The sequence below is a fragment of the Sus scrofa genome, chromosome 1 (assembly GCF_054392235.1).
Source record: "Sus scrofa isolate SSC_HxYL_T2T_F1_AM1 chromosome 1, Sscrofa_HxYL_maternal_Yorkshire_Landrace_v2.0, whole genome shotgun sequence".
NCBI lineage: Eukaryota > Metazoa > Chordata > Mammalia > Artiodactyla > Suidae > Sus > Sus scrofa.
The window spans coordinates 17057931-17082763 of record NC_139383.1 but is presented as its reverse complement, the minus strand read 5'-3'; the positions used below and the strand labels follow the sequence as shown (position 1 = coordinate 17082763).

The 24833-nt window shown below is 39.9% G+C and overlaps 1 protein-coding gene and 1 long non-coding RNA gene across 7 annotated transcripts in view; both read left to right on the top strand.

Annotated features, from left to right (window-relative positions):
• The window catches only part of UST (uronyl 2-sulfotransferase), a 439470-nt gene that overhangs the window by 209684 nt on the left and 204953 nt on the right, over positions 1-24833 (top strand). The window lies entirely within an intron of this gene.
• LOC146405945 (uncharacterized) lies at positions 8156-13831 on the top strand. The gene is made up of 2 exons (XR_014844937.1): positions 8156-8756; positions 10350-13831. It is a non-coding gene; the product is annotated as an uncharacterized LOC146405945 (long non-coding RNA).

Here is a 24833-nt window from a genome sequence, read left to right as displayed (position 1 = left end):
ATTGTTTTTAAAAGTCAGTGTGTTGTGTTAAAAAGCATTATTTTATATTTGTACTGTTACCAAGGCTCTTTTCCCAGAATCATACCCCTGCCCCTCCCTTCAATTGAAAGCAATTACTCTTATCTAAGTTTTAGGAAGAAGCTGCAAAGAGGAAAAAAAACAACGTGTTAGATCCAACTAGGCCCAAGATGAGGGAAGGCTTGACTTCCAGTAGACCTTGAGTCTCATGATACACTTGTTGTAATGCATTAGCATGCTAGATGATACTCCCTTGACAGTTGCTATGACAACAACTGGAAAAGCCCAAACAAGGACTAAAAAGGAGTGTTGGATCATTTCTGGATCCCAAACACACCCCTGTTCTTGGGTAACACATGAATATTTCTCTCACTCTTTTCAGTTCCCTTCCTTTACTTCAGCTCTCCATTATATTTGGTGCCTCTGCCCATATTGGGTTGAGAAGTTGATTTGGGGGAACTAGGTTCCCACGTCTCCGTTCTCTGGTCCTTCAAGAAAGCTTGTGCTGTTCTAGTCTTAGCATCGGTTTCGTTATTTGGCTGCTCGAATCCAATCAGAGAAAGGACTTGCCTGTTTGCCAGGACCCCTGGCAAGTCCATTCGACCAATTCGACAACACTCTCAATAGTAACTTATATTCATGAATAGTGAATACAATTGTCAAGATCAGTAATAGTTTCTTCTTTTGTTACACCAAATGTAGTGTAGCTGGCCTGGAACATTCTATGAATGAAAAAGGAAAAACGGCATCTTGCGACTGAAAGTTTCTCTGCTTAAAAGTAGACTTGTCCTCCACTCCTCCTTCCATGAAACAGCTACTCTGGTTTTTCCATGTTCTGCCTTTTCTTTCCAGAATGCCCTTACAGCCCACTTGTGCCTGCTGGTGACGCCCACCTCCTAGTCTCAGGTGTTTCACATCTTATGGTATTTGCTTGTCCCTCTAGGTAGTGAGCCTCAAGGTCAGGACTAGTTCCTTTGTGTATTCCCAGTGTGTTGCAGAGCTTGGCAAAAAAACAGGTGCGTAGTAAGTACCACCTGAAGGTATTGACATATTAAAATCTCTAATCTTTCCTATAAAAAAAGTACTTCTTTAGAAATAATTTCAAACCTATAGAAAAGTTGCAAGAATAAAACAGAAATTATCATATACTTTTCACTTAGAGTCCCCCAAATTAATAGTTAATCACACTTGCTTCTCTCTTTTTCCTGCTCTTTCTTTCTATGTCTTTGTATATATACATATATGTATATCTCCTCTCTATGTGTCATTTAATTTTCAGAGCTATTGGAGAGTTGGTTGAAGACACAATGTCCCATTACCCTTTAAAACCATAATATATATTTTCTTAAAAAATGAAGAATTCTCTCTTGCATAACCACAAAACCACCATCAAAATCAGGATATTGACATAGATATAATTCTTCTAGTTAATGCTTTGACCCCATTGAAATTTTGTCAGTAATCCCAATAATGCCCTTTATAGGCCCACAATCTGGTTTAGAATCATGTATTACATTTAGTTGTCATGTCCCTTTAGTCTCTTTCTATAGCAGTTTTTTCCAAGTCCAAGTCAATAACTTTGTAGGATGTTCCTTAATTTGAGGCTGTCTGATGTTTCTTCATGGTTGCATTCAGGTTATGCTTTCTTGGGGGCAGGAATAAATACCAAGAAGTGATTCTCAGTGCACCATATTGGGGGTGCATGATGCTGGCTTGTCTTATCTCTGGTGATGTTAATTTTTGTCACTGGTAAAATAGCATCTGCTAAATTCCTACATATAAATTTAAGTAACTAGTATCATGTAATAAGTAGTTAGTAAATATCTTATGAGGAGACATTGAAAACTGTGTAAATATTCTGCTCTTCCTCAGATTTTTATGCAATTATTTCAATATCCATTGATGGTTCTTGACTGAATCAATTATTACTAAATGTATGGAGTTCTTGCCAGGTTGTTGCCAACAGTGATTTTCTACATTTTCATTCTTTCTACTTTTATTGCTTGACACTTCACTATAAAGTAGAATTTTCTCCTCCTCTTTATACATTTATTTAAATATAGATTCATGAAGTCTTATTTGATTCAATGGATTATAACTCATTACTACCATTGTTTATTTTGAAGTTCAAAATTTACCAGATTTGGCCAGCCAGGGACTCCATCAAGCTGGCTTCTATGTCTTTTAACATATCCTCATCATTCTTTGAGTACTTCCTTATTTATGGTCCAAAAGATGTTCTAGGAATTCCTGTTGTAGTGCACTGGAAACGAATCTGACTAGGGTCCATGAGGGTGCAGGTTCGATCCCTGGCTTCACTCAGTGGGTTAAGGATCCGGCATTGCCATGAGCTGTGGTGTAGGTCGCAGACACAGCTCGATCCCATGTTGCTGTGGCTGTGGCTGTGGTGTAGGCCGGTAGATGTAGCTCCAACTCAACCCCTAGCCTAGGAACTTCCATGTGCTGTGGGTACAACCCTAACAAGAAAAAAGAAAAAAAGATGTTCCAGGCTCCCCTTGTACTTTCTGTGCCCTGGAATCAACAATTTCCCCAAAGAGGACACTATAATTTGAAACTTCTCAACTATAGCTTTCACTGAAATGATGCTCTGTAAAAGTGGAATTATAAATAAATGAATCATGGAATATAGTAAAAAAGAAACAATTTCTCCAAAGATATCTTGTTCTTTTTAGTAGAGGATAGTATTTACAAATGAAGATCTGGGTGCTAAGTAGGTACTTTGCTACTGGGAGGTCATTGCTTCTAGGCTCTGTCAGTGAACAGAGCTATAAAATATGTGACTACACACACACACACACACACACACACACACACACACACACACACACACACGCATACACGCATTCCTATAATGATTTCTATTAAAGCCTTGTGCTTACATTGACACTTCAATTCCAGTGTAACACTCTGGGTTTATTCTAGTTGGAAGAATAATTCCTTTTCCATATTTATAACTCCCTCTCTGACTTAAAAGAAACTGACCCCAATTATCTTCAATATATTTTCTTATTTGCTCAAGCCCTGGGAACAACCAGACCTCACACCTGTGGGCTACCTTCTTGTTTCTGGGGAAAAATGTCCTTAAGTAGCAAGATTCATGAAACAGGAGAGATGCACACACAGAGAATATAGTAATCCACACAGTCTGAAAAACCAAGTCTGATGTACAGTCTCAAGGAAGGTTTTTGATATACAAAGCCTAAGTAACCCGAGGCCATGAGAAACTTCTGTGGGGGAATATGAGTAATTTATTATTTCTTAAATAATATGAACAAAACTTATTTTCCTTCCTTTGGGAGGGGGCTTGTAATCTCAAAGGTAAAATAAATTATATATATATATATATATATACCTAAAACATTATTTTTGCATCAAAAGTCAAAATCTTACTGGAAGAACTTCAAAACGCAAACTATATTTATTGTGGGTAGTGGAAAACAGGTTTTTTTTGGAAAGAGCAAATAAGATTTTAACTAAAAAGATTTTAACTAAAAATTAATAAGCTAATTAAATAAGCTGGTAGTTTAAAAGAGCTGATGCAAGGTATTTATGGCTCTCACAAGAGTTGTGGGTGTTTGTATTTGTGTGGGTGGGTGTACCTGCATGTATGTACACACTGAGAGGAGCGTGAGTTTCTCCACATCTTTCCACAGCATCAGAGAGGTGTAGATAATTTCTTTTACTTTTAGAAGAGATATTTGGGAGTTCTCGTCGTGGCTCAGTGGTTAACGAATCCGACTAGGAACTATGAGGTTGCGGGTTTGATCCCGGGCCTTGCTCAGTGGGTTAAGGATCCAGCGTTGCCGTGAGTTGTGGTGTAGGTTGCAGACGCGGCTTGGATCCCGTGTTGCTGTGGCTCTGGCATAGGCTGGTGGCTACAGCTCTGATTAGATCCTTAGCCTGGGAACCTCCATATGCTATGGGAGCAGGCCTAGAAAAGGAAAAAAGACAAAAAAAAAAAAAAAAAAAAGATATTTGCAAGAGATAATTCTTTCAGTTGAAAAATATGAAATATGACATGAAATGCTGATTTTTGGAGACTTTTTCATACATAACTACATGCTTTTTCAGACTGTGTAAAAGTTTATGAAAAAAATCTAAAAGCATGATTCAGAACTTTTTTTTTAACTCTAAATATAGCAAACTGTAAAAAGGAAATTTATTGTTGACAATATAAAACTTACTCTTGGGGAAAAAAGGTAACCTATAAATTAATTTCCAGTCTTTTGCTCCAAGAATGCCTTCTGTATCTTGGCTAAAATCAAGTATTCTTGAAATCAATAGTAATCTGATTGCCTACAGAGAACAGTTGCCATCCTGTGTTTTAAACCAAAGAGGAACTGTGCACTTTTGTGATAAATATAATTTAAAGGAGGATTATATTTCCTTTTTTAATTTATTAGCTATTGGTGCTGTTTATCCTGTTATCTATATTTCCTTTTCACTATTCAATTGCTAGCACAGAAAAAGAAATGTGATATTAGGATTGGTAGCAGTACAACTTAAAAAACTTGGAAGGGTGGAAAGTAAAGGCTCTCTTAAAATTTGCCTCCTTGATTAGAAAGATTGACTTGTGTGTTTAGAGTTTCAATTAACACTGTTCTCTGGTGGATACTATCTTATGTACTATAGACTGGCATGGGAGGGATTTTTACAGAATTTTAAATTCAGAATGAAGTGATATAACCAAGGTGGCAGAGTAAGAGACCCCAGAACTTCCAACTGCAAAGATCAACAATAAGATAGCTATCCATAACAAAAATTAGCTTTGGGAGAACTCTGTAGTCCATTTAAGAAACCTGAGCAACACGATGGAACAAAAAACTTGACAATAACCACACAAAAGTGAAGAAAGAATGGTTCATTTTGCCTGCATCATTCCATTTCCTAAGCTGGCATTGTTTAGTTAAAAGAGGGAATTCCCCAGATGGAAAGCGTTTGTTTTTCCAAGAAAGGGTTAGCAACCAGCTCCCTCACTCTTTTGGGGCACCAAAGGACCTGCTTTGGTTTCACCTTAGCCTTTTTAGTCTCTCTTTTTTTTTTTTTTTTTTTTTGTCTCTTTTTGTCGTTGCTATTTCTTGGGCCGCTCCCGCAGCATATGGAGGTTCCCAGACCAGGGGTTGAATCGGAGCTGTAGCCACCGGCCTATGCCAGAGCCACAGCAACACGGGATCCAAGCCGCGTCTGCAACCTACACCACAACTCACGGCAACGCTGGATCCTTAACCCACTGAGCAAGGGCAGGGACTGAACCCGCAACCTCATGGTTCCTAGTCGGATTCGTTAACCACTGCGCCACGACGGGAACTCCAGCCTTTTTAGTCTCTATGGTTCACTCACAGTGCTCACCAGTGACCACATAGTTACAGATGTGGACACTAGTGGCCTGAGGTGATAAGTCACCATGTCCCCTTCTACCTAGAGCCACCATATACTCAGTGCCCTGCACGCACTAGACCTAGGGTCACAACATGCTCTAGCAGGTCCCTACTCACAGGTGAAGGTCTTTCCTTTCCAAGTCACTCTGTAAAGTCTGGAAGAGGTGACTACTTCTTCAAATGTTTGAACATCTACACAAGGCTACAGGGATCATGAAGAATCAGGGAACCATGACTCCACCAAAGAAACACAACATACATCCAGTAACTGACCTTAAGAAATGGAGATATGGAAATTACATGACAAAAAAAATCAAAATAATCATTCTAAAGATGCTCAGAGAGCATCAAGAGAACACAGATAAAAAAAACCAATCTAATGAAATCAGGAAAACAATACAAGAACTTTCAACAAAAAAAAAAATTAAAAAAAAAAGAAAAAAAACAACCACATTAAAAAAGAACCAAACAAATTTTAGAGCTGAAGAATATAGTGACTGAACTGAAGGCTTACAACAGAGAACTTCAACATCAGACTGGACAAAACATAAGAAAAAAATCAATGAGCTTGAAGACGGATCATTTGAAATTGGCATCAGAGGAGCAAAAAGAAAAAAAGAATGAAAAAGAATGAAGAAAACCTACAGGACTTATGGCACATCCTTAAGAGAAACAATCTATGCATCATTGGAGTCACAGAGGAGAGGAGGGGAAGAAAGGGTTAAAAGCTTATTAAAGAAATAATGGCTGAGAACTTTCCAAACCTGAGGAAAGATTTGGACATCTACATTCAGGAAGCTAATAGATCACACCCAAGTTTCAAGCCAAAGCCATCTTCTCCAAGACATTATCATAAAACTGTCTAAAATCAAAGACAAAGAGAGAACCTTAAAAGCAGTAAGAGAAAAAAAATTTCTCTCATACAAAGGAACCCCCATGAGGCTATAAGCAGATTTCTCAGCAGGCCAGGTGAGAGTGGGATGATATATTCAAAATGCTGAAAGAACAGAACCACCAACCAAGAATATAGCTGACCCTTGAACAACATGGTTTGAACTGCATGGGTTCATTTATCCACAGATTTTTTTTTTTAATAGTAAATACCTTAATACTACATATTCTGCAGTTGGTTTAATCTGAGATCATGGAACACCAAATACAGAGAGCTAGTGGATTCAGAGAGCTAACTATAAGTTATACATAGATTTTTGATGGTAAGGAGGTTGGTACTCTTAACCCCCCTTCATTGTTCAAGGGTTAACTGCTTTACCCAGATATAAAGATTTTCCGTAAGAAACAAAAGCTGAGAGAGGTTCATCATCATTAAACTAACTCTACACCAAATGCTCTAAGTTCTCCAACCTAAAACGAAAGGGTGCTAACTAGTAACATGAAAATATATAACACACCAGTAAAGGTAAGATGTAGTCACATTTAGGATACTTTAATGCTGTAGTATGATGGTTAACCACTTAACTCTAGTATAAAGGTTAAGGAACCAAAGTATGAAAAAATACCTATAGCTACAATAATTTATTAATGGATTTACAATATAAAAATATTTAAATTATTTCATCAAAAACATAAAATGTGGGTAATGAAAGTAAAGGGGTAGAATTTTTGTATGCAATCGGAGTTTTGTTATCAGCTTAAAATAGGATGTTATATCTATAAGTTATTTCAAGTAAGCCTCAGTAGCCACGAAACAAAAATGTTTAGTAGATATGCACAAGATAAAGAGAACTCAAAACAGAACCTTCTGGGGTCAAAGTCATCACTTTCCAAAGCAAAATAGCAAGGAGGAAGAAAGGAACTAAGGAACTACAGACAGCCAGAAAACAAGATGACAATAGTAGTAAGTCCTTCCTACCAGTAATTACTTTAAATGTAAATGGATTAAATTATCCGATCAAAAAGGCATAGGGTGTCAGAACGGATTAAAAAAAGACCCAACTCTATGCTGTTTACAAGAGACACACATAGACTCAAAATAAAGGGATGGAAAAAGATATTTCACTCAAATGGAAACCAAAAGGAACCTGGGGGGAGATATACTTAGACAAAATAGATTCAGAATAGATGAAAGAAAAACCTGACAAATATCCCTTCAAGTGATGATTAGCTTATGTTTGATATTATCATTCCTCAGGATTGATTGATAGTCTTTTACCACTTGTCTGTAGCAATTTTCCTATCATTTATAACTTGTCAAAAAAAATTATGTTAGGTTTGAGGAGGATTTGGAATTCTGAGGATGGTTTTGATTCAAGGAGATAACAGAAAGTAGCTAAAATGCAGGGGGGAAATGAGAATGAAGGACCAATAATGCCTGAGAATCTGAAGATGTACATAATGTTCTCAGTATTTTTCCATTACAGCTGAAATCTTTGGCCTGTTAGGAATATCTGAGCTCATTTAACTTCATGATCTTCAGATCATATTTTTGGAGCTCTAAGTTCAAGTTATGTTGATGAAGTGTGCTCAGATGGTTCAAAGAAGTTAGGTTTTGGGGGCCGAATCACAAGAATGTGTTGGATAAACGTGACTGCTGTCTAGCTTTGAAAAGAAGATGAATTGGGCCAAGGTCTGTGCCCCAATCACCCAGCCACTGGGTGATTGTGCAATCACAGATATAGTAAGAGGAAATTCCTTGCCCTCCTGCTCAACAAACTTAGGGCCAACATACTCTACTTGACACAAAACACAAATCTTTTCTGAAGGCTTATATTGTGCGATATAATATTAATAGTGAACTTTAGAGATCAACTTCTGCTGGGTGGATAGGGTGGGTGCTATTTGAAAATATCCAATCTCTATCATCACTAGAGAACACTGACATGCTGAAGGAACCATGGGCTACTGGTAAATAGTTTTTTCTAGAAGATACACTCCTCATTTATTTTCATTGTCTCTGGATTAAAACTTGATAGGGATTAGTAATATTTTCTTAGCACCAGAATCTGGTCAATGGAGTTGTCTGGGTCCCTTGAATCATTGCAGCATGCTATAGAGGTAAAGCATCCCCTTTCTAAGCTTGAAAGGCAGCTGGGATACTGAAAGTAGGAGAGATGTGGATTGGCAGGTTGGTCTGACTAATAGGCTCCCCTCTCCCCCCAATGGTAGGCCAGTTCATTCTGCTACCCAAGTTGGAGCCTAAAGTCATTTTTATTGGCCAGGCTGTCTCGAAATTGCTTGTTTGGTTTCAGTCATGGCAACAGTGGGACCACATGGCTGATATGCATCCCTTTGAATGAGCACATTGTTAATTAAGAAATGGCTGCTTGCTTTGGAGTTCCTGTCGTGGCTCAGTGGTTAACAAATCTGACTAGGAACCATGAGGTTGCGGGTTCGATCCCTGGCCTTGCTCAGTGGGTTAAGGATCCGGCGTTGCTGTGAGCTGAGCTGTAGGTCTCAGATGCAGCTTGGATCTGGCGTTGCTGTGGCTCTGGTGTAGGCTGGCAGCTACAGCTCCAATTCTACCCCTAGCCTGGGAACATCCATGTGCCACGGGTGCAGCCCTAGAAAAGACCCCCCCCCCCGAAAAAAAAAAAAAAAAAAAAAAGAAATGGCTGCTTGCTTAGCCCAAATACAGTTGAAATTAGATCCAAAATTTGTTTTCTAACCTAGGAGCTCAGCCGTCTAGGCACTTAAGGCAGAAGTTTATACTCAGCATGGCTGGTAAAATCTTTATCATTTGTTCTCTTCACTTTGGTGGAGCTCATAAGCCATCTTAAATTATCCTGAAAAGAGTTGCAACCGTGTATGTTGTGGGGCCATCCTTCTTTCCACCAACCTGCTAGTGTCCAAATGTACTGACACTCAAGAGGCAGGGCATTGGCATATCATTGCCATCAGCTTTGCAGGAGCTGACTCAGGCAACCTTTGTGCCCAAGAAGGAGGTCTCGGTCTATGAGATGCTGAGGAGAGTGACCAACTTCTTGTTTCTCCTTGAAAAGGAGAGGGTTCTATAGAATAAAGTAGCATCTGGGAAGAGAGAAAAAGCAGGGAAGGACAGGCTTAGTGTGATTACCCTAAGGGGAACATAGCTCTTAATTGGAGTTGTGAGAAGTAGAGGTGTAGCTAGGATATATGGGAATCAGATTGGGAAGAAGACAGTCAAAACTTTTAAGACGTGTCACCAAGAGATGCTGCGAACTGCCAGGATGCCCTGAGAGATATCATTCATGGCATGAGTCAAGACTGAACCTGGGAATCAGAGGTGAGAGCATGCATTTGGCGATGGGAGATAGGTGAGTTCTGCCAAAGAACATCTGTTTTTATTTATCATGACTTTTTAAATGAATTATCTACATAGATTGTGGCGATGTTTGCCTCACTGTGAATATCAGAAGAGATGTATGCTTTTTTATTGGATTTACTATAATTTCACACCTCTTTGAACAATATGCCTCCTAAATATCTAAACTTCATGAGCCATTTCAATTCTCTATGAAATTGTTGGCCATGGATGTTAACTTTCAACTCTATGTACCTGTGTTTGTTTTCCGTGTCACTGTAACACATTATCACAAGCTAATAGCACAAATTTGTTTTCTTAAAATTCTGAAAGCCAAAGGTCCAATGAGGGTCTCACAGAGTAAAATTTCGGAGTCAGCAGGTCTGTCTTCCTCTCTATAAGCTCTAGGGTAGAATCTATTTCCTTGCTTTTTCCAGTTTCCAGAGGCTCGTGGCCTCATCCCTGAGAGTTATTATTCTGCCTACCAGCAAATACCAAAAAAATAAGGGCATTGTTTTTGTCTTTTTGTCTTTTTAGGGTTGCACCCATGGCCTATGGAGGTTCCCAGGCTAGGGGTCCAATCGGAGGTGTAGCCACTGGCCTACACCAGAGCCACAGCAATGTGGGATCTGAGCCGTGACTGTAACCTCCACCGCAGCTCACAGCAATGCCAGATTCTTAACCCACTGAGCAAGGCCAGGGATCAAACCCGAAACCTCATGGTTACAAGTCAGGTTCGTTAACCACTGCGCCACGACCAGAACTCCCAAGGGCATTGTTGATAATGGTTAAATGCAGATGATTTTGGCCTTTCTACAGTGTGAGCAATTTATAGGACATACTTCTGGGTTTGCTTGCAAATGGGCTTTTGGACATTTCAGTTATCACCAAAATAGATTCAACTCATTTTATCTTACTTAGAGAGTGGAACAAGATTCTGAGTAAAAAGAATTATATAAGATTTGTTCTTCCACTCTCAGAGAGGAGTCTGTGGCCTCCTATGAGGAAGAAAATGTCTCAACTTCAGAGGAGATGATCTCAACAAGAGTATTCATCATGATCCTGGTCACCTTGCCCTGTTCTCAGTTTAAAAATTATTCCAGTTTGTGAGAAGAAATGTAACTGTTCTCTCTCTCTATTCATTAAAATAATAACATTGACCTGATATTTAGGTGAACAGACGTAGTTTTGTAAAATTTATGATAGGAAAATTTTACCCTTGTGTGTGTGTGTATGTATGTGTATGTGTGTGTGTGTATATATGTGTGTATGTATATATATGTATGTATGTATATGTGTGTGTGTGTATTTAAGGTATATAGGGTTTTTATACCTTTTTTGAAATGATTGGATTAAGGAGAGTGAGAAAATCTTTCTACCTCAATCCATTTTCATTTGTTATTTTGGGAGACAAAAAAATGTCATAGAGATTGCCACTTGTTTCCATGCATTTATGAAAGAGTTTTAACTCTTTACTTTCTTCATTTGGGGTACTCCTACAGGGTTTTGACTTCTGTTAAGTTACTTACTTGTTTAACTTAGGTCTGACAGGTTGATACTCCCAAGTGCTTTGTGAGTCTATTTTTTTTTTTAATAAAGAAAACTGTGCTTGTGCTGTTTAGAAATCTAATTCTTACTTTTGCACTAGATTTGAGGTCAAGAATTGTATATAGGAAGAGCTCAGGAAGCACAATATCATAAGCTAACAATGCCATTGTATTATTGTTGGAAAAATTAAGCTCGTGGAGCAAGTTATATTTGGTAATACACCTAAATGATCATATGTTCCTTAAAATTAAATTCATTCACTTAAGAGGGGCAGGGTAATAGGATAATGTGATGTTAAGAGCATAGGCTCTAGAGCCAGTCTATCTGGGTTAAAATCCTTGACTCTGCCACTTGCCAGAGTGACCTTGGGCAGGTCACTCTACCCCACCTGGCTTCATTTTCCTCACCTGTACAATAGAATAGGAAACTAAACGCATTTACGTACATAAAGCACTTGGAGAGCTGCCTGATCCATAGTAAGTAAATCAAAGTATTTATGATGATGATTATATTTAAGCTTCACAGCAAAAGTATTCATTAAGTAGTCATTATTAAGCATTTATCAAGTTTAAAAAATCCTTAAATTAGTCAGATCAACAGTAGAAATAAATTGATGTTACAATGGTATTTCAAAACCAGTAGTACATTGTGGTTAACTGTTTGTTCGTCCTCCATTTGAATAAGCCAACTAAAGCCAGAATTTTCTGTTTCTTAAAAATTAGAAGGCAGATGCTATTTATTTGAAAGAGAATAAGCGGGAATTACTCAAAATATACATGGTCTACCATAAACACGATGCCACCAGTTCCTTGAAGTAAGAAGTGGAAAAATTCCTAATTTAATTGAGGGTGCCCAGGGACTAAGTGTATATTTCAAGTTACACTGGGAGTTTGTTTTTTTTTGTTTGTTTGTTTTTTTAATTTATTTTAGTTGTTAAATGCAAGACTGGTTCCTGTAGAGGAACTAGATCCCAACTTAAACCTTTATATATGTACATAAAGCATCCTCTGCTCCCAAATCCCCTTTAACCCATGAATGTATGCTGCCTAATTCTGCCCCCATCCAACCCTCAGAACAGGGCATCTGTGGCCTAATGATCATCTCCCTGCCTGAGTTCCCAGTCTGGAAGATGCAGAAATTGTCAGCTGTGTCCCAGCATCCCAGTGAGGCTGGGAGGGTACGTGGGATAACAGTGTACTGTGTGAAAGTCCAGGGGCAAGTGTTACTAAATACGCCTTCTGTTCATTCTGCTTCCAGAATTCATCCCTACCTGCCCTTTTTCAGTCCGTCATTTCTTTCCTGTGCTCTGCACCAGCCCTTTCCCTCTCAGGCTCCCATATTCTTTTTGTCTCTGCTAGTTATTTTTACCCCCTGATTGTTTTAAATTGTTCGGGACTGATTTTTATGAATTAAAGAATTATTTAAGACATTTTCTTATTCTTCTCTGGATTCCTCTTCTTTCTAGTAGTGACTCGTCACTTCAGTTCCAAAAAGTGAAACAGTTTTACCACGCCTGTCATTATGTATTTCTACTTACTTTGGTATGACCTAAGGAATATTATTTTGGAAGATGTTATTTTTAGTAATTTCACATTTGTAACTTAGAGTGCAAGGGCATCCTGGAGTTAGTAGCCTGGGCAAAAACTTGCACACAGTCTCCAAAACATTCAAAAACCACAGGACAACTGCACTTAGAATATTATGATTAACTGCGGCATAAAGGGCTGCAAGTTCCAAGCAGCTCATCCGTGAGGCTGGGGAGGGATTCAAGAAGAGGGAGTGCAAAACAGCAAGACTTGAGAGCTATGATTTCTAAGGTAACTTGAGGTACCAGTGCCTCCCTTAAATAGTTTCTTTAATAAGGCAACTTGCTGAATTGTTCAGGGCAAACATGAGGAGGTGCTTTGTAGAATTAGTTGGAAACTGGACCAAACCATCAATCTTTTGCCAGTTTGTGGCAAGTACACTAGGTTTTGTTGGCAGCATGAGCTATATGTTTAAAAATAGTATCTTCCAGAGTTCCTGCTGTGGTACGGTGGGTTGAGAATTTGACTGCAGTGGCTCAGGTTGCTGTGGAGATTCAGGTTTGATCCTGGGCCCTGAGCAGTGAGCTAAAGGATCTAGCATTGCTGCAGCTGCAGTGAAGGTCGCAGCTGTGGCTGGGATTCAATCCCTGGCCTGGGAACTTCCATATGCTGCAGGTGCGGTTATTAAAAAAAAAAAAAAAAAGTATCTTCCATTATACTCTTGCTCTCTTTTTTTTTTTTTTTTTTTTTTTTACATTAACAGCATAACTGGTTTAGAGCATAAAAGGGGATGACAATTATGATGGGAAGTGGCATACCTAACACAAGTCCAGTCTGATTCTCCCCCTGCAATTATTCTCCCCCTTTGAAATTATTAAATACAACTTTATGGAAAAAAATCAATTCGTTGTCCTTTGTTTTCTCCTTTTGTCACAGACTGGGTCAGCACTGATTCAGAACCACATACCAACACTTAGAAGTTAACACAGTACAGTTTCTCTCATTTGTGATTAAAAATTCAGATGCAACTACTGTATAGAATAAACAACTAGGTCCTACCATGTATCACAGAGAACTATATTCAATACCCTGTGATTAAACCATAATGGAAAATAATTTGAAAGAGAATATGTAGATACATATCACTGTGCTCTAAACCAGAAACTAACACAGCATTAAAATCTGCTGTACTTCAATAAAAAATTAGTAATTGGGAGTTCTGTCAAGGCTCAGGGGTTAACGAACCCAACTTGGATCTACAAGCGTGCAGGTTCCATCCCTGGCCTCACTCAGTGGGTTAAGGATCAGGTGTTGCTGTGAGCGGTGGTACAGGTCACAGATGTGCCTTGGATCTGACATTGCTGTGGCTATGGTATAGGCTGGCAGGTGCAGCTCCAATTCAACCCCTAACCTGAGAATTTCCATATGCTGCGGGTGCAGCCCTAAAAAGACCGGAAAAAAAAAAAAAAATTAGGTGCAGAGAGAGGAAGTGTCTTATCCAAATATCACAGGATTTATTTGTGACTGGGACAGTCATTTCATGATTCATGGAGAGTATTCTTTCTACTATATGTTGCCCATTATTACAGGAAATTTGTTTTATAGCTTTGGTGTTTTATTAAGGCTGTACTGCTGTTGGTTTCAGATTTAGCCCATTGATTGAATACCTTCTAGTGCTGGGCATTATAAATATTTTCACTTAGCAGACATTTATATAGTGTTTATTAAGAACAAGGCATTGTTCTAAATGCCTTTCAAATAATAATGCGTATAATTCTTAGAGTAATGCTAAAAGATAGATATAATTGTTATCCTCATTTAAAAATTAAGAACAATGAAGCCCAGATTGCTTAAGTACTTGTTCTAAGTCGTAGAGCTAGTAAGTGGTGGATTGAAATTCAATAGAGACTCATTACAATTAAACTCAATTGCCTACCCTGGTTATAAATAGTGGGTCTGATACATATAAATGCATTTGATCAAATTTTAATTAACATTAGACCAGACATCATAAAATGCACATTTTTTTTTTTTCCTTAGGGATCTATCCGTCTAAGGATATTGTTAGATCCCTATTGAACTCAGCTATAATCAGATGCTGAGATTTGATGTGTGCCTTAGTTACCTTGGGCTGCTGTAACAAAATACTGTAGACTGGGTGGATTAAACAACAGACTGTTTGTTTTTTTTTTCTCATAGTTGCAGAGGCTGGCAGGTCCTAGATCCAGTTCCTATAGATTCAGTTCTTGCTGAGGATCTTTCTGGCTTGTGACAGCTGCTTTCTTAGTGTGTGCTCACATGGCCTTTTCTCGGTGTGAGTGCCCAGAGAAAGTCATATTTCTCTGCCTTTCTCTTCCTATAAGGGCACTAATCCTATCCTGAGGAGTCCTACCATGACCTAATCGTACCCAAGTACCTCCCAAAGGCCCCACTTACATATACCATTACTTTGGGGGTAGGGCTTCAACTTATGAATGGGTGGGTGACATAAGCAGTCAGTCCACACCTTTGTGCATATTTATCTTCTTTAGTCCTTACGAAATCTATAAACTGAACTTACTGCTTATGGATATAATTTATATATCTTAGTGTGAAGCCTTTAGAATCCTAGTACAGTGCAAATTTAATTGAATGGTGTAGCCGAGAGAAACCTAAAAATTAACCAGGAACCCATAGAGGGAAAGGACCACACATGGCAGCATCTCCCCAGGTCTGCTCTGCCCAGTTACAATGATGTGGTGATTGGGGAGTGACATTGAGACTATCGCTTGTTGAATTAGTGATAATGCTTATGGTGATTTAATAGTTTTGAGGAGCATTTTTCAGGGGAAAAGTCAAAGTAATCTTGTGCAGGAAAGTGAATCAGAAAACACAAATCCAATTGCATCAGCAGAACCCTATATCTTATCAGAGTTGGGATACCTAGTGGAGAAATGTGGGCAATTTATATTTGGACACTTGGCAGATAAATTTTATTTTATGTTTAGGTAAGGATTCAAGACTTCTGAACTGTTTTATTCCGTGATTTGTTTTTTATACTTGCTTCTTGTAACTAGCAAGTAGTGCCAAATCAACACTGTATTTCTGTCTTTTCTTTGTCTTAACTGTCAGAATAAATAGTCTGTAGAAAAGGATGAGAAAAAGCTTTCATCTTGAGATGTTCATCAGAAGAAGGGCAGGTAGAGGAAGTCCCTTCTCCAACACCATTTGATGGAATCATTCTCGACCCTTTTGTCCTTCACCCACAAAAGTTCCAGCCTGTCAGAGACCTCACGGAATTTCGTTTAGTTCTTTGAAGACATTAGTGGCAGGGCATAACAAAACAGTTATTTGTAATGATAGGAAAACATCACAAACTTGTTTTTAAAAATTGTGGCATCTTGGAGTTCCCGTTGTGGTGCAGTGGAAATGAATCTGACTAGTATCCATGAGGATGCAGGTTCGATCCCTGGTGTCAGTCAGGGGGCAGGGATCCAGCGTTGCTGTGAGCGGTGGTGTAGGTCGCAGACACGGCTCAGATCCTGAGTTACTGTGACTGTGGTGTAGGCCAGCAGTTGCTGCTCTGATCACACCTGGGAACCTCCATATGCCATGGGTGCAGCCCTAAAAAGAAAAAAAATTGTGGAGCCTATAGAAAAGAAAGAAAGAAAGAAAGAAGGAAGGAAGGAAGGAAAGAAAAGAGAGAGAGAGAGAGGGAGGGAGGGAGGAAGGGAGGAAGGGAGAGAGAGAGAGAGAGAGAGAGAGAGAAAGAAAGAAAGAAAGAAAGAAAGAAGGAAAGAGAGAAGGAAAGAGAGAAAGAAAGAAAGAAAGAAAGAAAGATTTACCCTGGTTTTATGAAATAAGAACCAGTGGAAAAAGTGTGTGTCCAAGATGAAAAGGATACCTTGTGGTCCAGGAAATTTAGGTGAATGGCAAATGGGCTATAGATGTTCTAACCTTGCTGGAAATACTGTCACCTTTCCAGAGAGCCACTCCACTATAAACTTTACAGAGTCCACACTGTATAGATCTCTAGCTTGGAGAAGTAGTGATTGAAATTCAATGTGCACAGATCTGAATATTAATTTTTAAAAATATACCTCTGAAACCAGCCATTTCAGCAAAAAGGCGAAAGGAAAAAAAACATTTTTCCAGGTTTAAGCAGTCTTAAGAGCCTGCATAAATCTTGATGGTTAAAGAACAAAGTCTTTTTCTTATCGATGTGAATGTTTTGTGAAATGGCTGATTTTGAGAGATGCACTTGCCATGCTTAGCTTTTCCTAAAAAAAATTTTTTTTGTTCAGAAATGATGCTGTTATTGAAACAATATGGGTGAGAATCTGTCTCAAACATGTAATTTTTTCCACCTATTGTCTCCATGGTTTTACATTGTTTAACAGCTTTTAAAGAGACTTCAACAGAGTTGCACTGATATACACAGGAGGGAAAAAAATTACTTATAGTTATAACAACCATTTCATTTTGATCTTGAATACATTTAATCAAAGAGATAAAAAAAATCCAATGTCAAAATAACCTACTTCTTTGACTACGTTAAAAAAAGCCCACAGTTTATTATCATTTAGTCACTTCTTGCAGGAAAGCCTTACTAGTAGGTAACTTTAGATTTTTTTTTTTTTAGGTGAAAGTAAAACATTTTGAGAAAACATTGCCTTTGCTGAAACAACATTATTTCCAATAAATAAGCCAGTCATTCATTTAGTCCTTTGTTTATGAAACAGTTACTGAGAGAGTCCTTTGAGCTGGGGGCTGTACTGTGTGTGGGGATAAATAAAACACAGATCCAGCTATGGTGAAATGCACACTCTTGAAAGGTAAATTTCATCTGAAGATTACCAGTAGAAAATAGCCATTTAACATGACCTATCAGTATGCGATACCCAAAGCAGACAGTCTTTAAGGTAGCATGCTGCTACCAATTCTTAATTCCATTCCAGGAAACTCAAACGACTTTTTATCATGGAGTTCCCGTCATGGCTTAGTGGTTACCGAATCCGACTAGGAACCATGAGGTTGCGGGTTCGATCCTTGCCCTTGCTCAGTGGGTTAACGATCCGGCGTTGCCATGAGCTGTGGTGTAGGTTGCAGACATGGCTCGGATCCCGTGTTGCTGTGGCTGTGGTGTAGGCTGGCAGCTACAGCTCCGATTAGACCCCTAGCCTGGGAACCTCCATATGCCGTGGGAGCAGCCCTAGAAAAGACAAAAAACAAAACAAAACAAAACAAAAAAAAAACCAAACGCTTTTTATTGAATTAAAGTTGAATATAAAACATTTTATGATCCCTCTACAGTATATGGAAGGTGGCCAGCAGTCTGTTTTCCAGTTGGGAGAAAAGTAGTAACTTGATAAGCCTTCTCAGCAAGACTATGTCTTCATCAAGTCTGTCTCTCATTCCTGGTTAACTCTCCTCATGGCTTGTTAAGACCTAACCAATTTTTTGGTGAAGTGGTCTTGTCATGAAGGGCTCAAGTACTATAATTTTCTGAGGTTCTAGTCTGTCGTTTGCCGTGTTGCAAAACAGGCACCCCCGTGCCCTGAGGGAGAGGGCTCACTGGCACCCAGATTGCTGGCCAGCCTGCATGCTTACTTGGGGGCCTTTAGGCTTTTCCAAGATGACGCCTGGTTGATTCATTCCCGAATCTCAAGCATTGACATTTGTATAAAAATATGGGAGTGTATAGGGCAGGAAGTTCATAGCAATCAGCTTTCCTTGGAAAATATTTTTCCTTTTCAAAATGGCTATTTTTAAGAAGGGATGTTAGAAACTTTAGTTAGTTTGAAGATGAGTATGTGTTTTCCTTTCATGATGGCACACAATTATTTTCAGTAAAGGCTAAAAGAAACCATCCTTTTTTGTTGTCTAGCCAATAACTTCCTAAAATGAGCAGTGCTGATTTACAGGTCTGGGCTGCGGTGGCTGAAAGCAGAACTTTGGGGCGTTTCATTTTTGTCTTTAATTTGAACTATCAGAGTTCATGTTTTGTGGAGAAGGAAAAGCAGTTCCAAGCACACATAGGGGGAGCATCTGCCTGGCATATTCTCAGCTAATCCCTGCAGCTCCATGTGCTCAAATACAGTCTTGCCAAAAGCCAATGCTAATTTAATGTGTATGGAAATTATTTATTCTGAGTCATGAGTTACTTTTCTTAGCCGTAGTTGTTATTGGTACTGTAATAACTTGGCAGCATTTCACCATTTTTTCTTATGTCTGGCTCATGTTAGCTTGTGTTCACTCCATCTCACAAAAACCCAAACAAACATAAATTTCATAGGACCTACTTGGCATCTGGCAGTGTTTCACACAACTACCTAATTTATTTATTGAAATTCATAGTAAAGATGGCCCATCATGAATTGATACAGTGTTGAGGCCCTGCCACACTCTAGCTGAGTCACTTTGGGCAAATCACTGAGCTTCTCTGAGCACTGGAGTCTTGATACAGGGATTGGATTAGAAAATCTCTAAATTCCATCTAGCTTTGAAGAAATTTAGAGATTTTGGATTTGATGAACATAAGTGTTCCTAGGATGAATTTGAGTTTGCAACTCTCTGAGACTTTTTGCCACTTGGGGATGCCATTGGAAACATGGAGATGTGCTGTGAAAAGGTGGACATTGGCTCCACCAAATATTCAAGATGAGAGGTTGGGGAGTTCCTGTTGTGGCTCAGTGGTAGTGAACCAGACTAGTATCTGTGAGTTTCAATCCCTGGCCCCGCTAGTGGTTAGGGATCTGGCATTGCTGTGGCTGTGGCATAGATCGCAGATGCAGCTCGGATCCCGCGTTGCTGTGGCTGTGGTATAACCCAGCAGCTACACCTCTGATTTGACCCCTAGCCTGGGAATTTCCATATGCCACAGGTGCAGGCCTAAAAAGCAAAAAAAAAAAAAAAAAAAGAAAAAAGAAAAGAAAAGAAAAAGGATGAGAAGGTGAGCAGTCTGAGGGGTGCACAGGTAATCCTTTGGGGAGGCAAGAAGTTTCTCCCAAAGTAGGTGAGAAAGTAGGACACTTCCCAGATGAAATAGCTTAGCTCTATAAAGCTAAACTTTCCAAAGACACTGAGATCTTAGAAATGGATTACTATGCCATGAAGAAGAGATTAGCAGTTCTCTTCAGAAATAATGGGAAGCCACTTCAATCAGGACTATTTTCCACAGTGAATAACTCATGAGGGCATAAATTGGAGGAGGAAACAGAATTCTAGATAGTTTCATGGATAGTTGAGTAAAACATTTAGCTCTCCAATAATACTCATTTGTATTGATAGGTATTATCACTATACCTGGCGTGAGTTGTGATATGTGTTAGGATTTCAGGTAGCTTAATAAATAACACTGCTTTCATCCTCTTCTAAATTTTGTACCAATTGTGAACCATTAGAAACAGGCAGTTTGAGGTCCAGTGGGTTTAGATTTGCATCCCAAAGGGTTTACTAACTCTCCTCGAAATTGAAGCTGCCTCATGAACATGTGCTGTGTTCCCTTACTGGGGCAAAGCCAGCCCCATGAAGAGAACAGAGTGGCAGAGGGTATCAGAATTAAGGAGATAGGCTCATTCCAAAAGCCAGAAATGTTCAATTATTCTCTCCAAAACACATCCATCAAACAAGACACTAAAAGAAGGTGGGAGAGGTCAGACCAGGAATGTTCTCTGGCTGAAGTTCCTTCATTTGGATCCCAAGATGTGGGAAGGGACACTCCTAACAGCATCGAACTCATTGTTGTATTTGGAACTGTGGCTGAAAACTGTGAGAGAAGTAAATATTCAACAAGTATCTATTTATTCAATGCCCAACAAGTGGCAAGCACTTTTCTAGCTCTGAACTATAGCAGAGCCCGAGACATCCAAGGTCCCTCTTCTGATGTACTTGACATTCTTGGGGGAGGAGTGAACATGTGAAGAAAGTAATTTGAAATATTCCTAAGAAATTAAAACAGGATAATATGACACAGGACAGTTGAGAATAGGGTGAGGGAACAAGGACTCATGAAATAGGGTAGATAGGCAAGGCCATGCTCAGGAGGTGACAGGTGACCTGAGGGCCTGAGGGCCAGGGGTTTGAGGGAGCAGCTGTTCCAAGATCCTGAGGCAGGAATGGGCATGGTGGGCTCCCGGAGCTGAAGGAAAGCCTGTGTGTGGAGCACAGTGAGCGTGAACCATAGCACTGGGATTTGAGGCTGGAGAGAAAGACAGGGCAGATCATGGGAGTCTCAGGTTCCTCTTAGTACAAAGCCACTAGGGTATTTAAGCAGAAACATTTGATTTCCTTGGGGAACTTGTGAAACTCAAGACTTTGATTCATTAGGCCTGGGGTGGAGCCTGAGCATCTGCATTGCTAACACCGTCCAGGTGATACGGTCACTCCTGGTCCATGAACCCTACTTTGTGTATCCAGGTTTTCATCCAAGTTTGAACATATCCCTTGGCCTGTGGAGAGGGGAGAACAAATTGTGGAAGTTAACGGGAGAAGCTGGGAGGTCAGCTTGAAGCTACTGTGGTACATACAAGGCCGTGGACATTTGGGATCATGTGACTGAGGCCTGATATCCCAGAAGAGAGGTCCTAGGAGATTCCACTTGAGGGTAGTGCCCAGTGTGCGCCCCAGAAATGTGCAACCCATACTCAGTTTCACTGAGGATTATTTTTCAGTAAGTATTTCCATAAGGCTAAAGTTTAGATCCTGCCATTGTGCGTTGAGCACTGTCTATGTTACAGATCAGTGTTTCTCAGGCTATAAGGTACATAGGAATCACTTGAGATCTTGTAAAACGTGAGTTCTGATTTAATAGGTCTGAGGTAGAGCCTGGGGTCTGCCTTTCTAACAGGTGGCATTGACAGTGCTGGTCTGCAGAGCGCACCCTGGGCTCTACCTGGTGGTTTTCAGATCATGCTGGGAGAATGAGTCACCTGGGAGACGTTACAGCTACAAGTGCTTGGATCACACTGGGGATGAATTATCACATTCTCTGGGGGAGGAGCCCAGATGTGGATTTTTAAAAAGCCGTTCCCCAGGAGATGCTAATGTGTAGTTAAGGCTGAGAACCTTAGAGCTAGAGGCCGTCACCCAGCTTCCCTGGGGAGGTGGCTAGTCCTATGGTTGCCGTTGCACAGAGGAGATAAAAAGGGGCAGATTAACTTGTCCAAGGTCATGTGGCCAGTTAAGTGATAGAATAGTGGTTTCAGCTTGGTTCTTCTAACTCCAAATTTAGCGCTTTTTAAAATAGTACCATACTAATTCCTTACTTTCCTGTTTGGGAACAAAACTCACTGTGTGCTAGGTGTTGAGGGGAACATTGTATGAGGCAGGATCCAGTGAGGAAACAGAAACTCAGGTATTTCAGACAGAGAGCATCTAACATAGGAGACTGGTTACAATGGCACTGAGAGGGCTAGAGGGAAAAAAGAAGGGACTGTTGCAGAGGGAACAGAAAGTGAGAAATGGTTGTTACAGAAGGGAAAACAGGAATCCACAGTTACAGAAGAGGCAAAGGGAAGGATATTCCCAGAGATCAGGAAACCATTATGGCCCTGGGCTGGAAACCGTGAACTTGCATCTGGTACTGCACTGCCAGAGATGCTGCTACTGGCGGCCATACTATAACCACTGGACCCATGCCTCCCCCAGATTCTAATCCCACTTGAATCCAAGCCCTGTTTCAAAAAGGATTGTTGGTGGGGAAATAGGATTTGACGTATGCATTCTGTTTGAAGGCCATATTTGCTAGAATGCACCTCTTCTGTATGCAGAAGCATATGATTGATGCTCTGAATGCTGAAACTTCTAGCTTTTGGTCCTGCTGGTCACCATCAAGAGGAAGCAGATGTTGGTCTTTGGTGTTTGGAGCCTGACCCTCTTCCCCTCGGACACCCGTCCCACTGCAGAGTGTTTCTATTGGCTGAGCCCTGGTGACTGGACACCCCCAGCTCCTCCACCTTCTCCCTGTGCTCTCTCATCCCCTTTGTTGGGGATGAGCATTTCTCTGTTGTGCAGTGTGTGTCCTTACCCTCCTGTCCCTGCTGCTGTTTGTTAGTAAGAACTGGCCTTTGTGCTTGATCATAGGCCTGCCCTCTGAGACTCGACTGAACTCCTTCAAGATCAAGAAACTTTTCAAAGAAAAAAAAAAAGACTGTAAAATTATAATGGATATTTAAATTATAATGGATATTTTGAGAGCTTTTTAAAATTAAAGACGAGTAGGGTTTAAAATAGAATAAAATGTCTCTCATAACTTTTGAAGAAAGTGTTTTAAAAAGCAGAGACAGAGCACCTCTTATGAAGCGGTATATTAAAAATGTAGAAGAATTTCCTATAGCATTAGCAATGAATTTGTCTCCATAAAAGAAATTCACATACCTGCATTTATTTGCATATTTTCCTTCTCTTATGCTTATCTTATGCTTAATTTCTTTTTTTTTTTTTTTTTTGTCTTTTTTTAGGTCCGCACCCATGGCACATGGAGGTTCCCAGACTAGGGATCTAATTGGAGCTGTAGCCACTGGCCTATACCACAGCCACAGCAAACCGGATCCTTAACCCACTGAGCAAGGCCAGGGATTGAACCCACAACCTTATGGTTCCTATTTGGATTTGTTTCCACTGCACCACGATGGGAACTCCTCTTATGCTTAATTTAATACTTAGAAAGAGAAGACATTACTGAAATTTTTTTTTCTGCCAGTTTCACCTTGTCCCAATTTCTATCTGTGAGGGTTTTGTGTGTGTGTGTGTGTGTGTGTGTGTGTGTGTGTGTGTGTTTTGTCTTTTTGTCTTTTCTAGGGCTGCACCCGCAGCATATGGAGGTTCCTAGGCTAGGGATCTAATCAGAGCTGTAGCCGCCGGCCTACACCAGAGCCACAGCGATGTGGGATCCAAGCTGTGTCTTCGACCTACACCACAGCTCATGGCAACACCGGATCCTCGACCCACTGAGCAAGGCCAGGGATCGAACCCGCAACGTCATGATTCCTAGTCGGATTTGTTAACCACTGCGCCACAATGGGAACTCCTGTGTGTGTGTTTTGTTTGTTTTGTTTTTGAGTTAGGAAGAGAGAAAATCCCAATAAATAAGTAGATCTTTTTTGGTTATTTTATAATCCTCTTTGATGATTTTTGATCATTTTGAATGAGAAGAGCAAGAAAGAGATACAGTTCTGATCCCTAGGGGCTGTGGAGGCCTTTCGCTTACTTTAAGGAGAACGATGTGCAGAAGGGAAGTAAGAGACATCATTCCTCGAAAGGTGAGAGGAGCCTGAGGTAGGTTGTGGGGATTTTTTTTCCCCATCCGCATGTCCTTTCATCTGTGGTTATCCTAACAAAGTGAGGATATTATTTAAACCGTGTACTTTATTTTGCTGGAGTATTTGATATGTTTAAAAAGTGTAAGACCATTTCCTCAGTAGGCATATGCTTGCACTTAGCCTTAATTCATACCCTCGGAGGCAGCACACACAGCGTGGCCCTATTCTGCGTATTTTAAGAGGTTTCTTATAACAGGGCTTGTCTGTTGGCCATACTGGTGAGTAGCACTTAGAGGGTTTACAAACCACTCAGTGCCGGTGATGACATACTCAGTGTGGTTCTGGAAGCTAAATAAAACACAGGAAAGAGATAGTCAATAAAATAAAGAACACACCTCTGTAATTATTGCCAGAAATGAAAATTTGAAACCCTAAATTTGAATGTGGTCTAGGCACCTGAAGATCCAAACGTAATTTCCCAGATTGAAATTTCAGGAAAGAGTGTCTATCTCAAGTGTCTTGCCTAGATCACATATTTTGAAAACATTTTGACTGATCATAGGAGAAGCAAGGAGCAGATGTTGAGTGAGACATGTACCCACAAAAGAAATGTTCCCTCCTTAGTGATTCCATTTACTGCTAAGTAAACCTGCAACGCACCCCATTCAGGCAACATTACTTACTTGCTACTGGAAGATTTTGGGCCAACTCATAAGACGAAGACTATTCCTATGTACTTGTTTTGTAATTTCAAATACAGATCTCTTTGCAATCCAAAAATAAGTTTTTCTTGTAGAAGGACTAATTTTTTAATGACAGTGATCCAATCAATACTATTACAGTTTGAGGTTAAGGGGCACCCTTC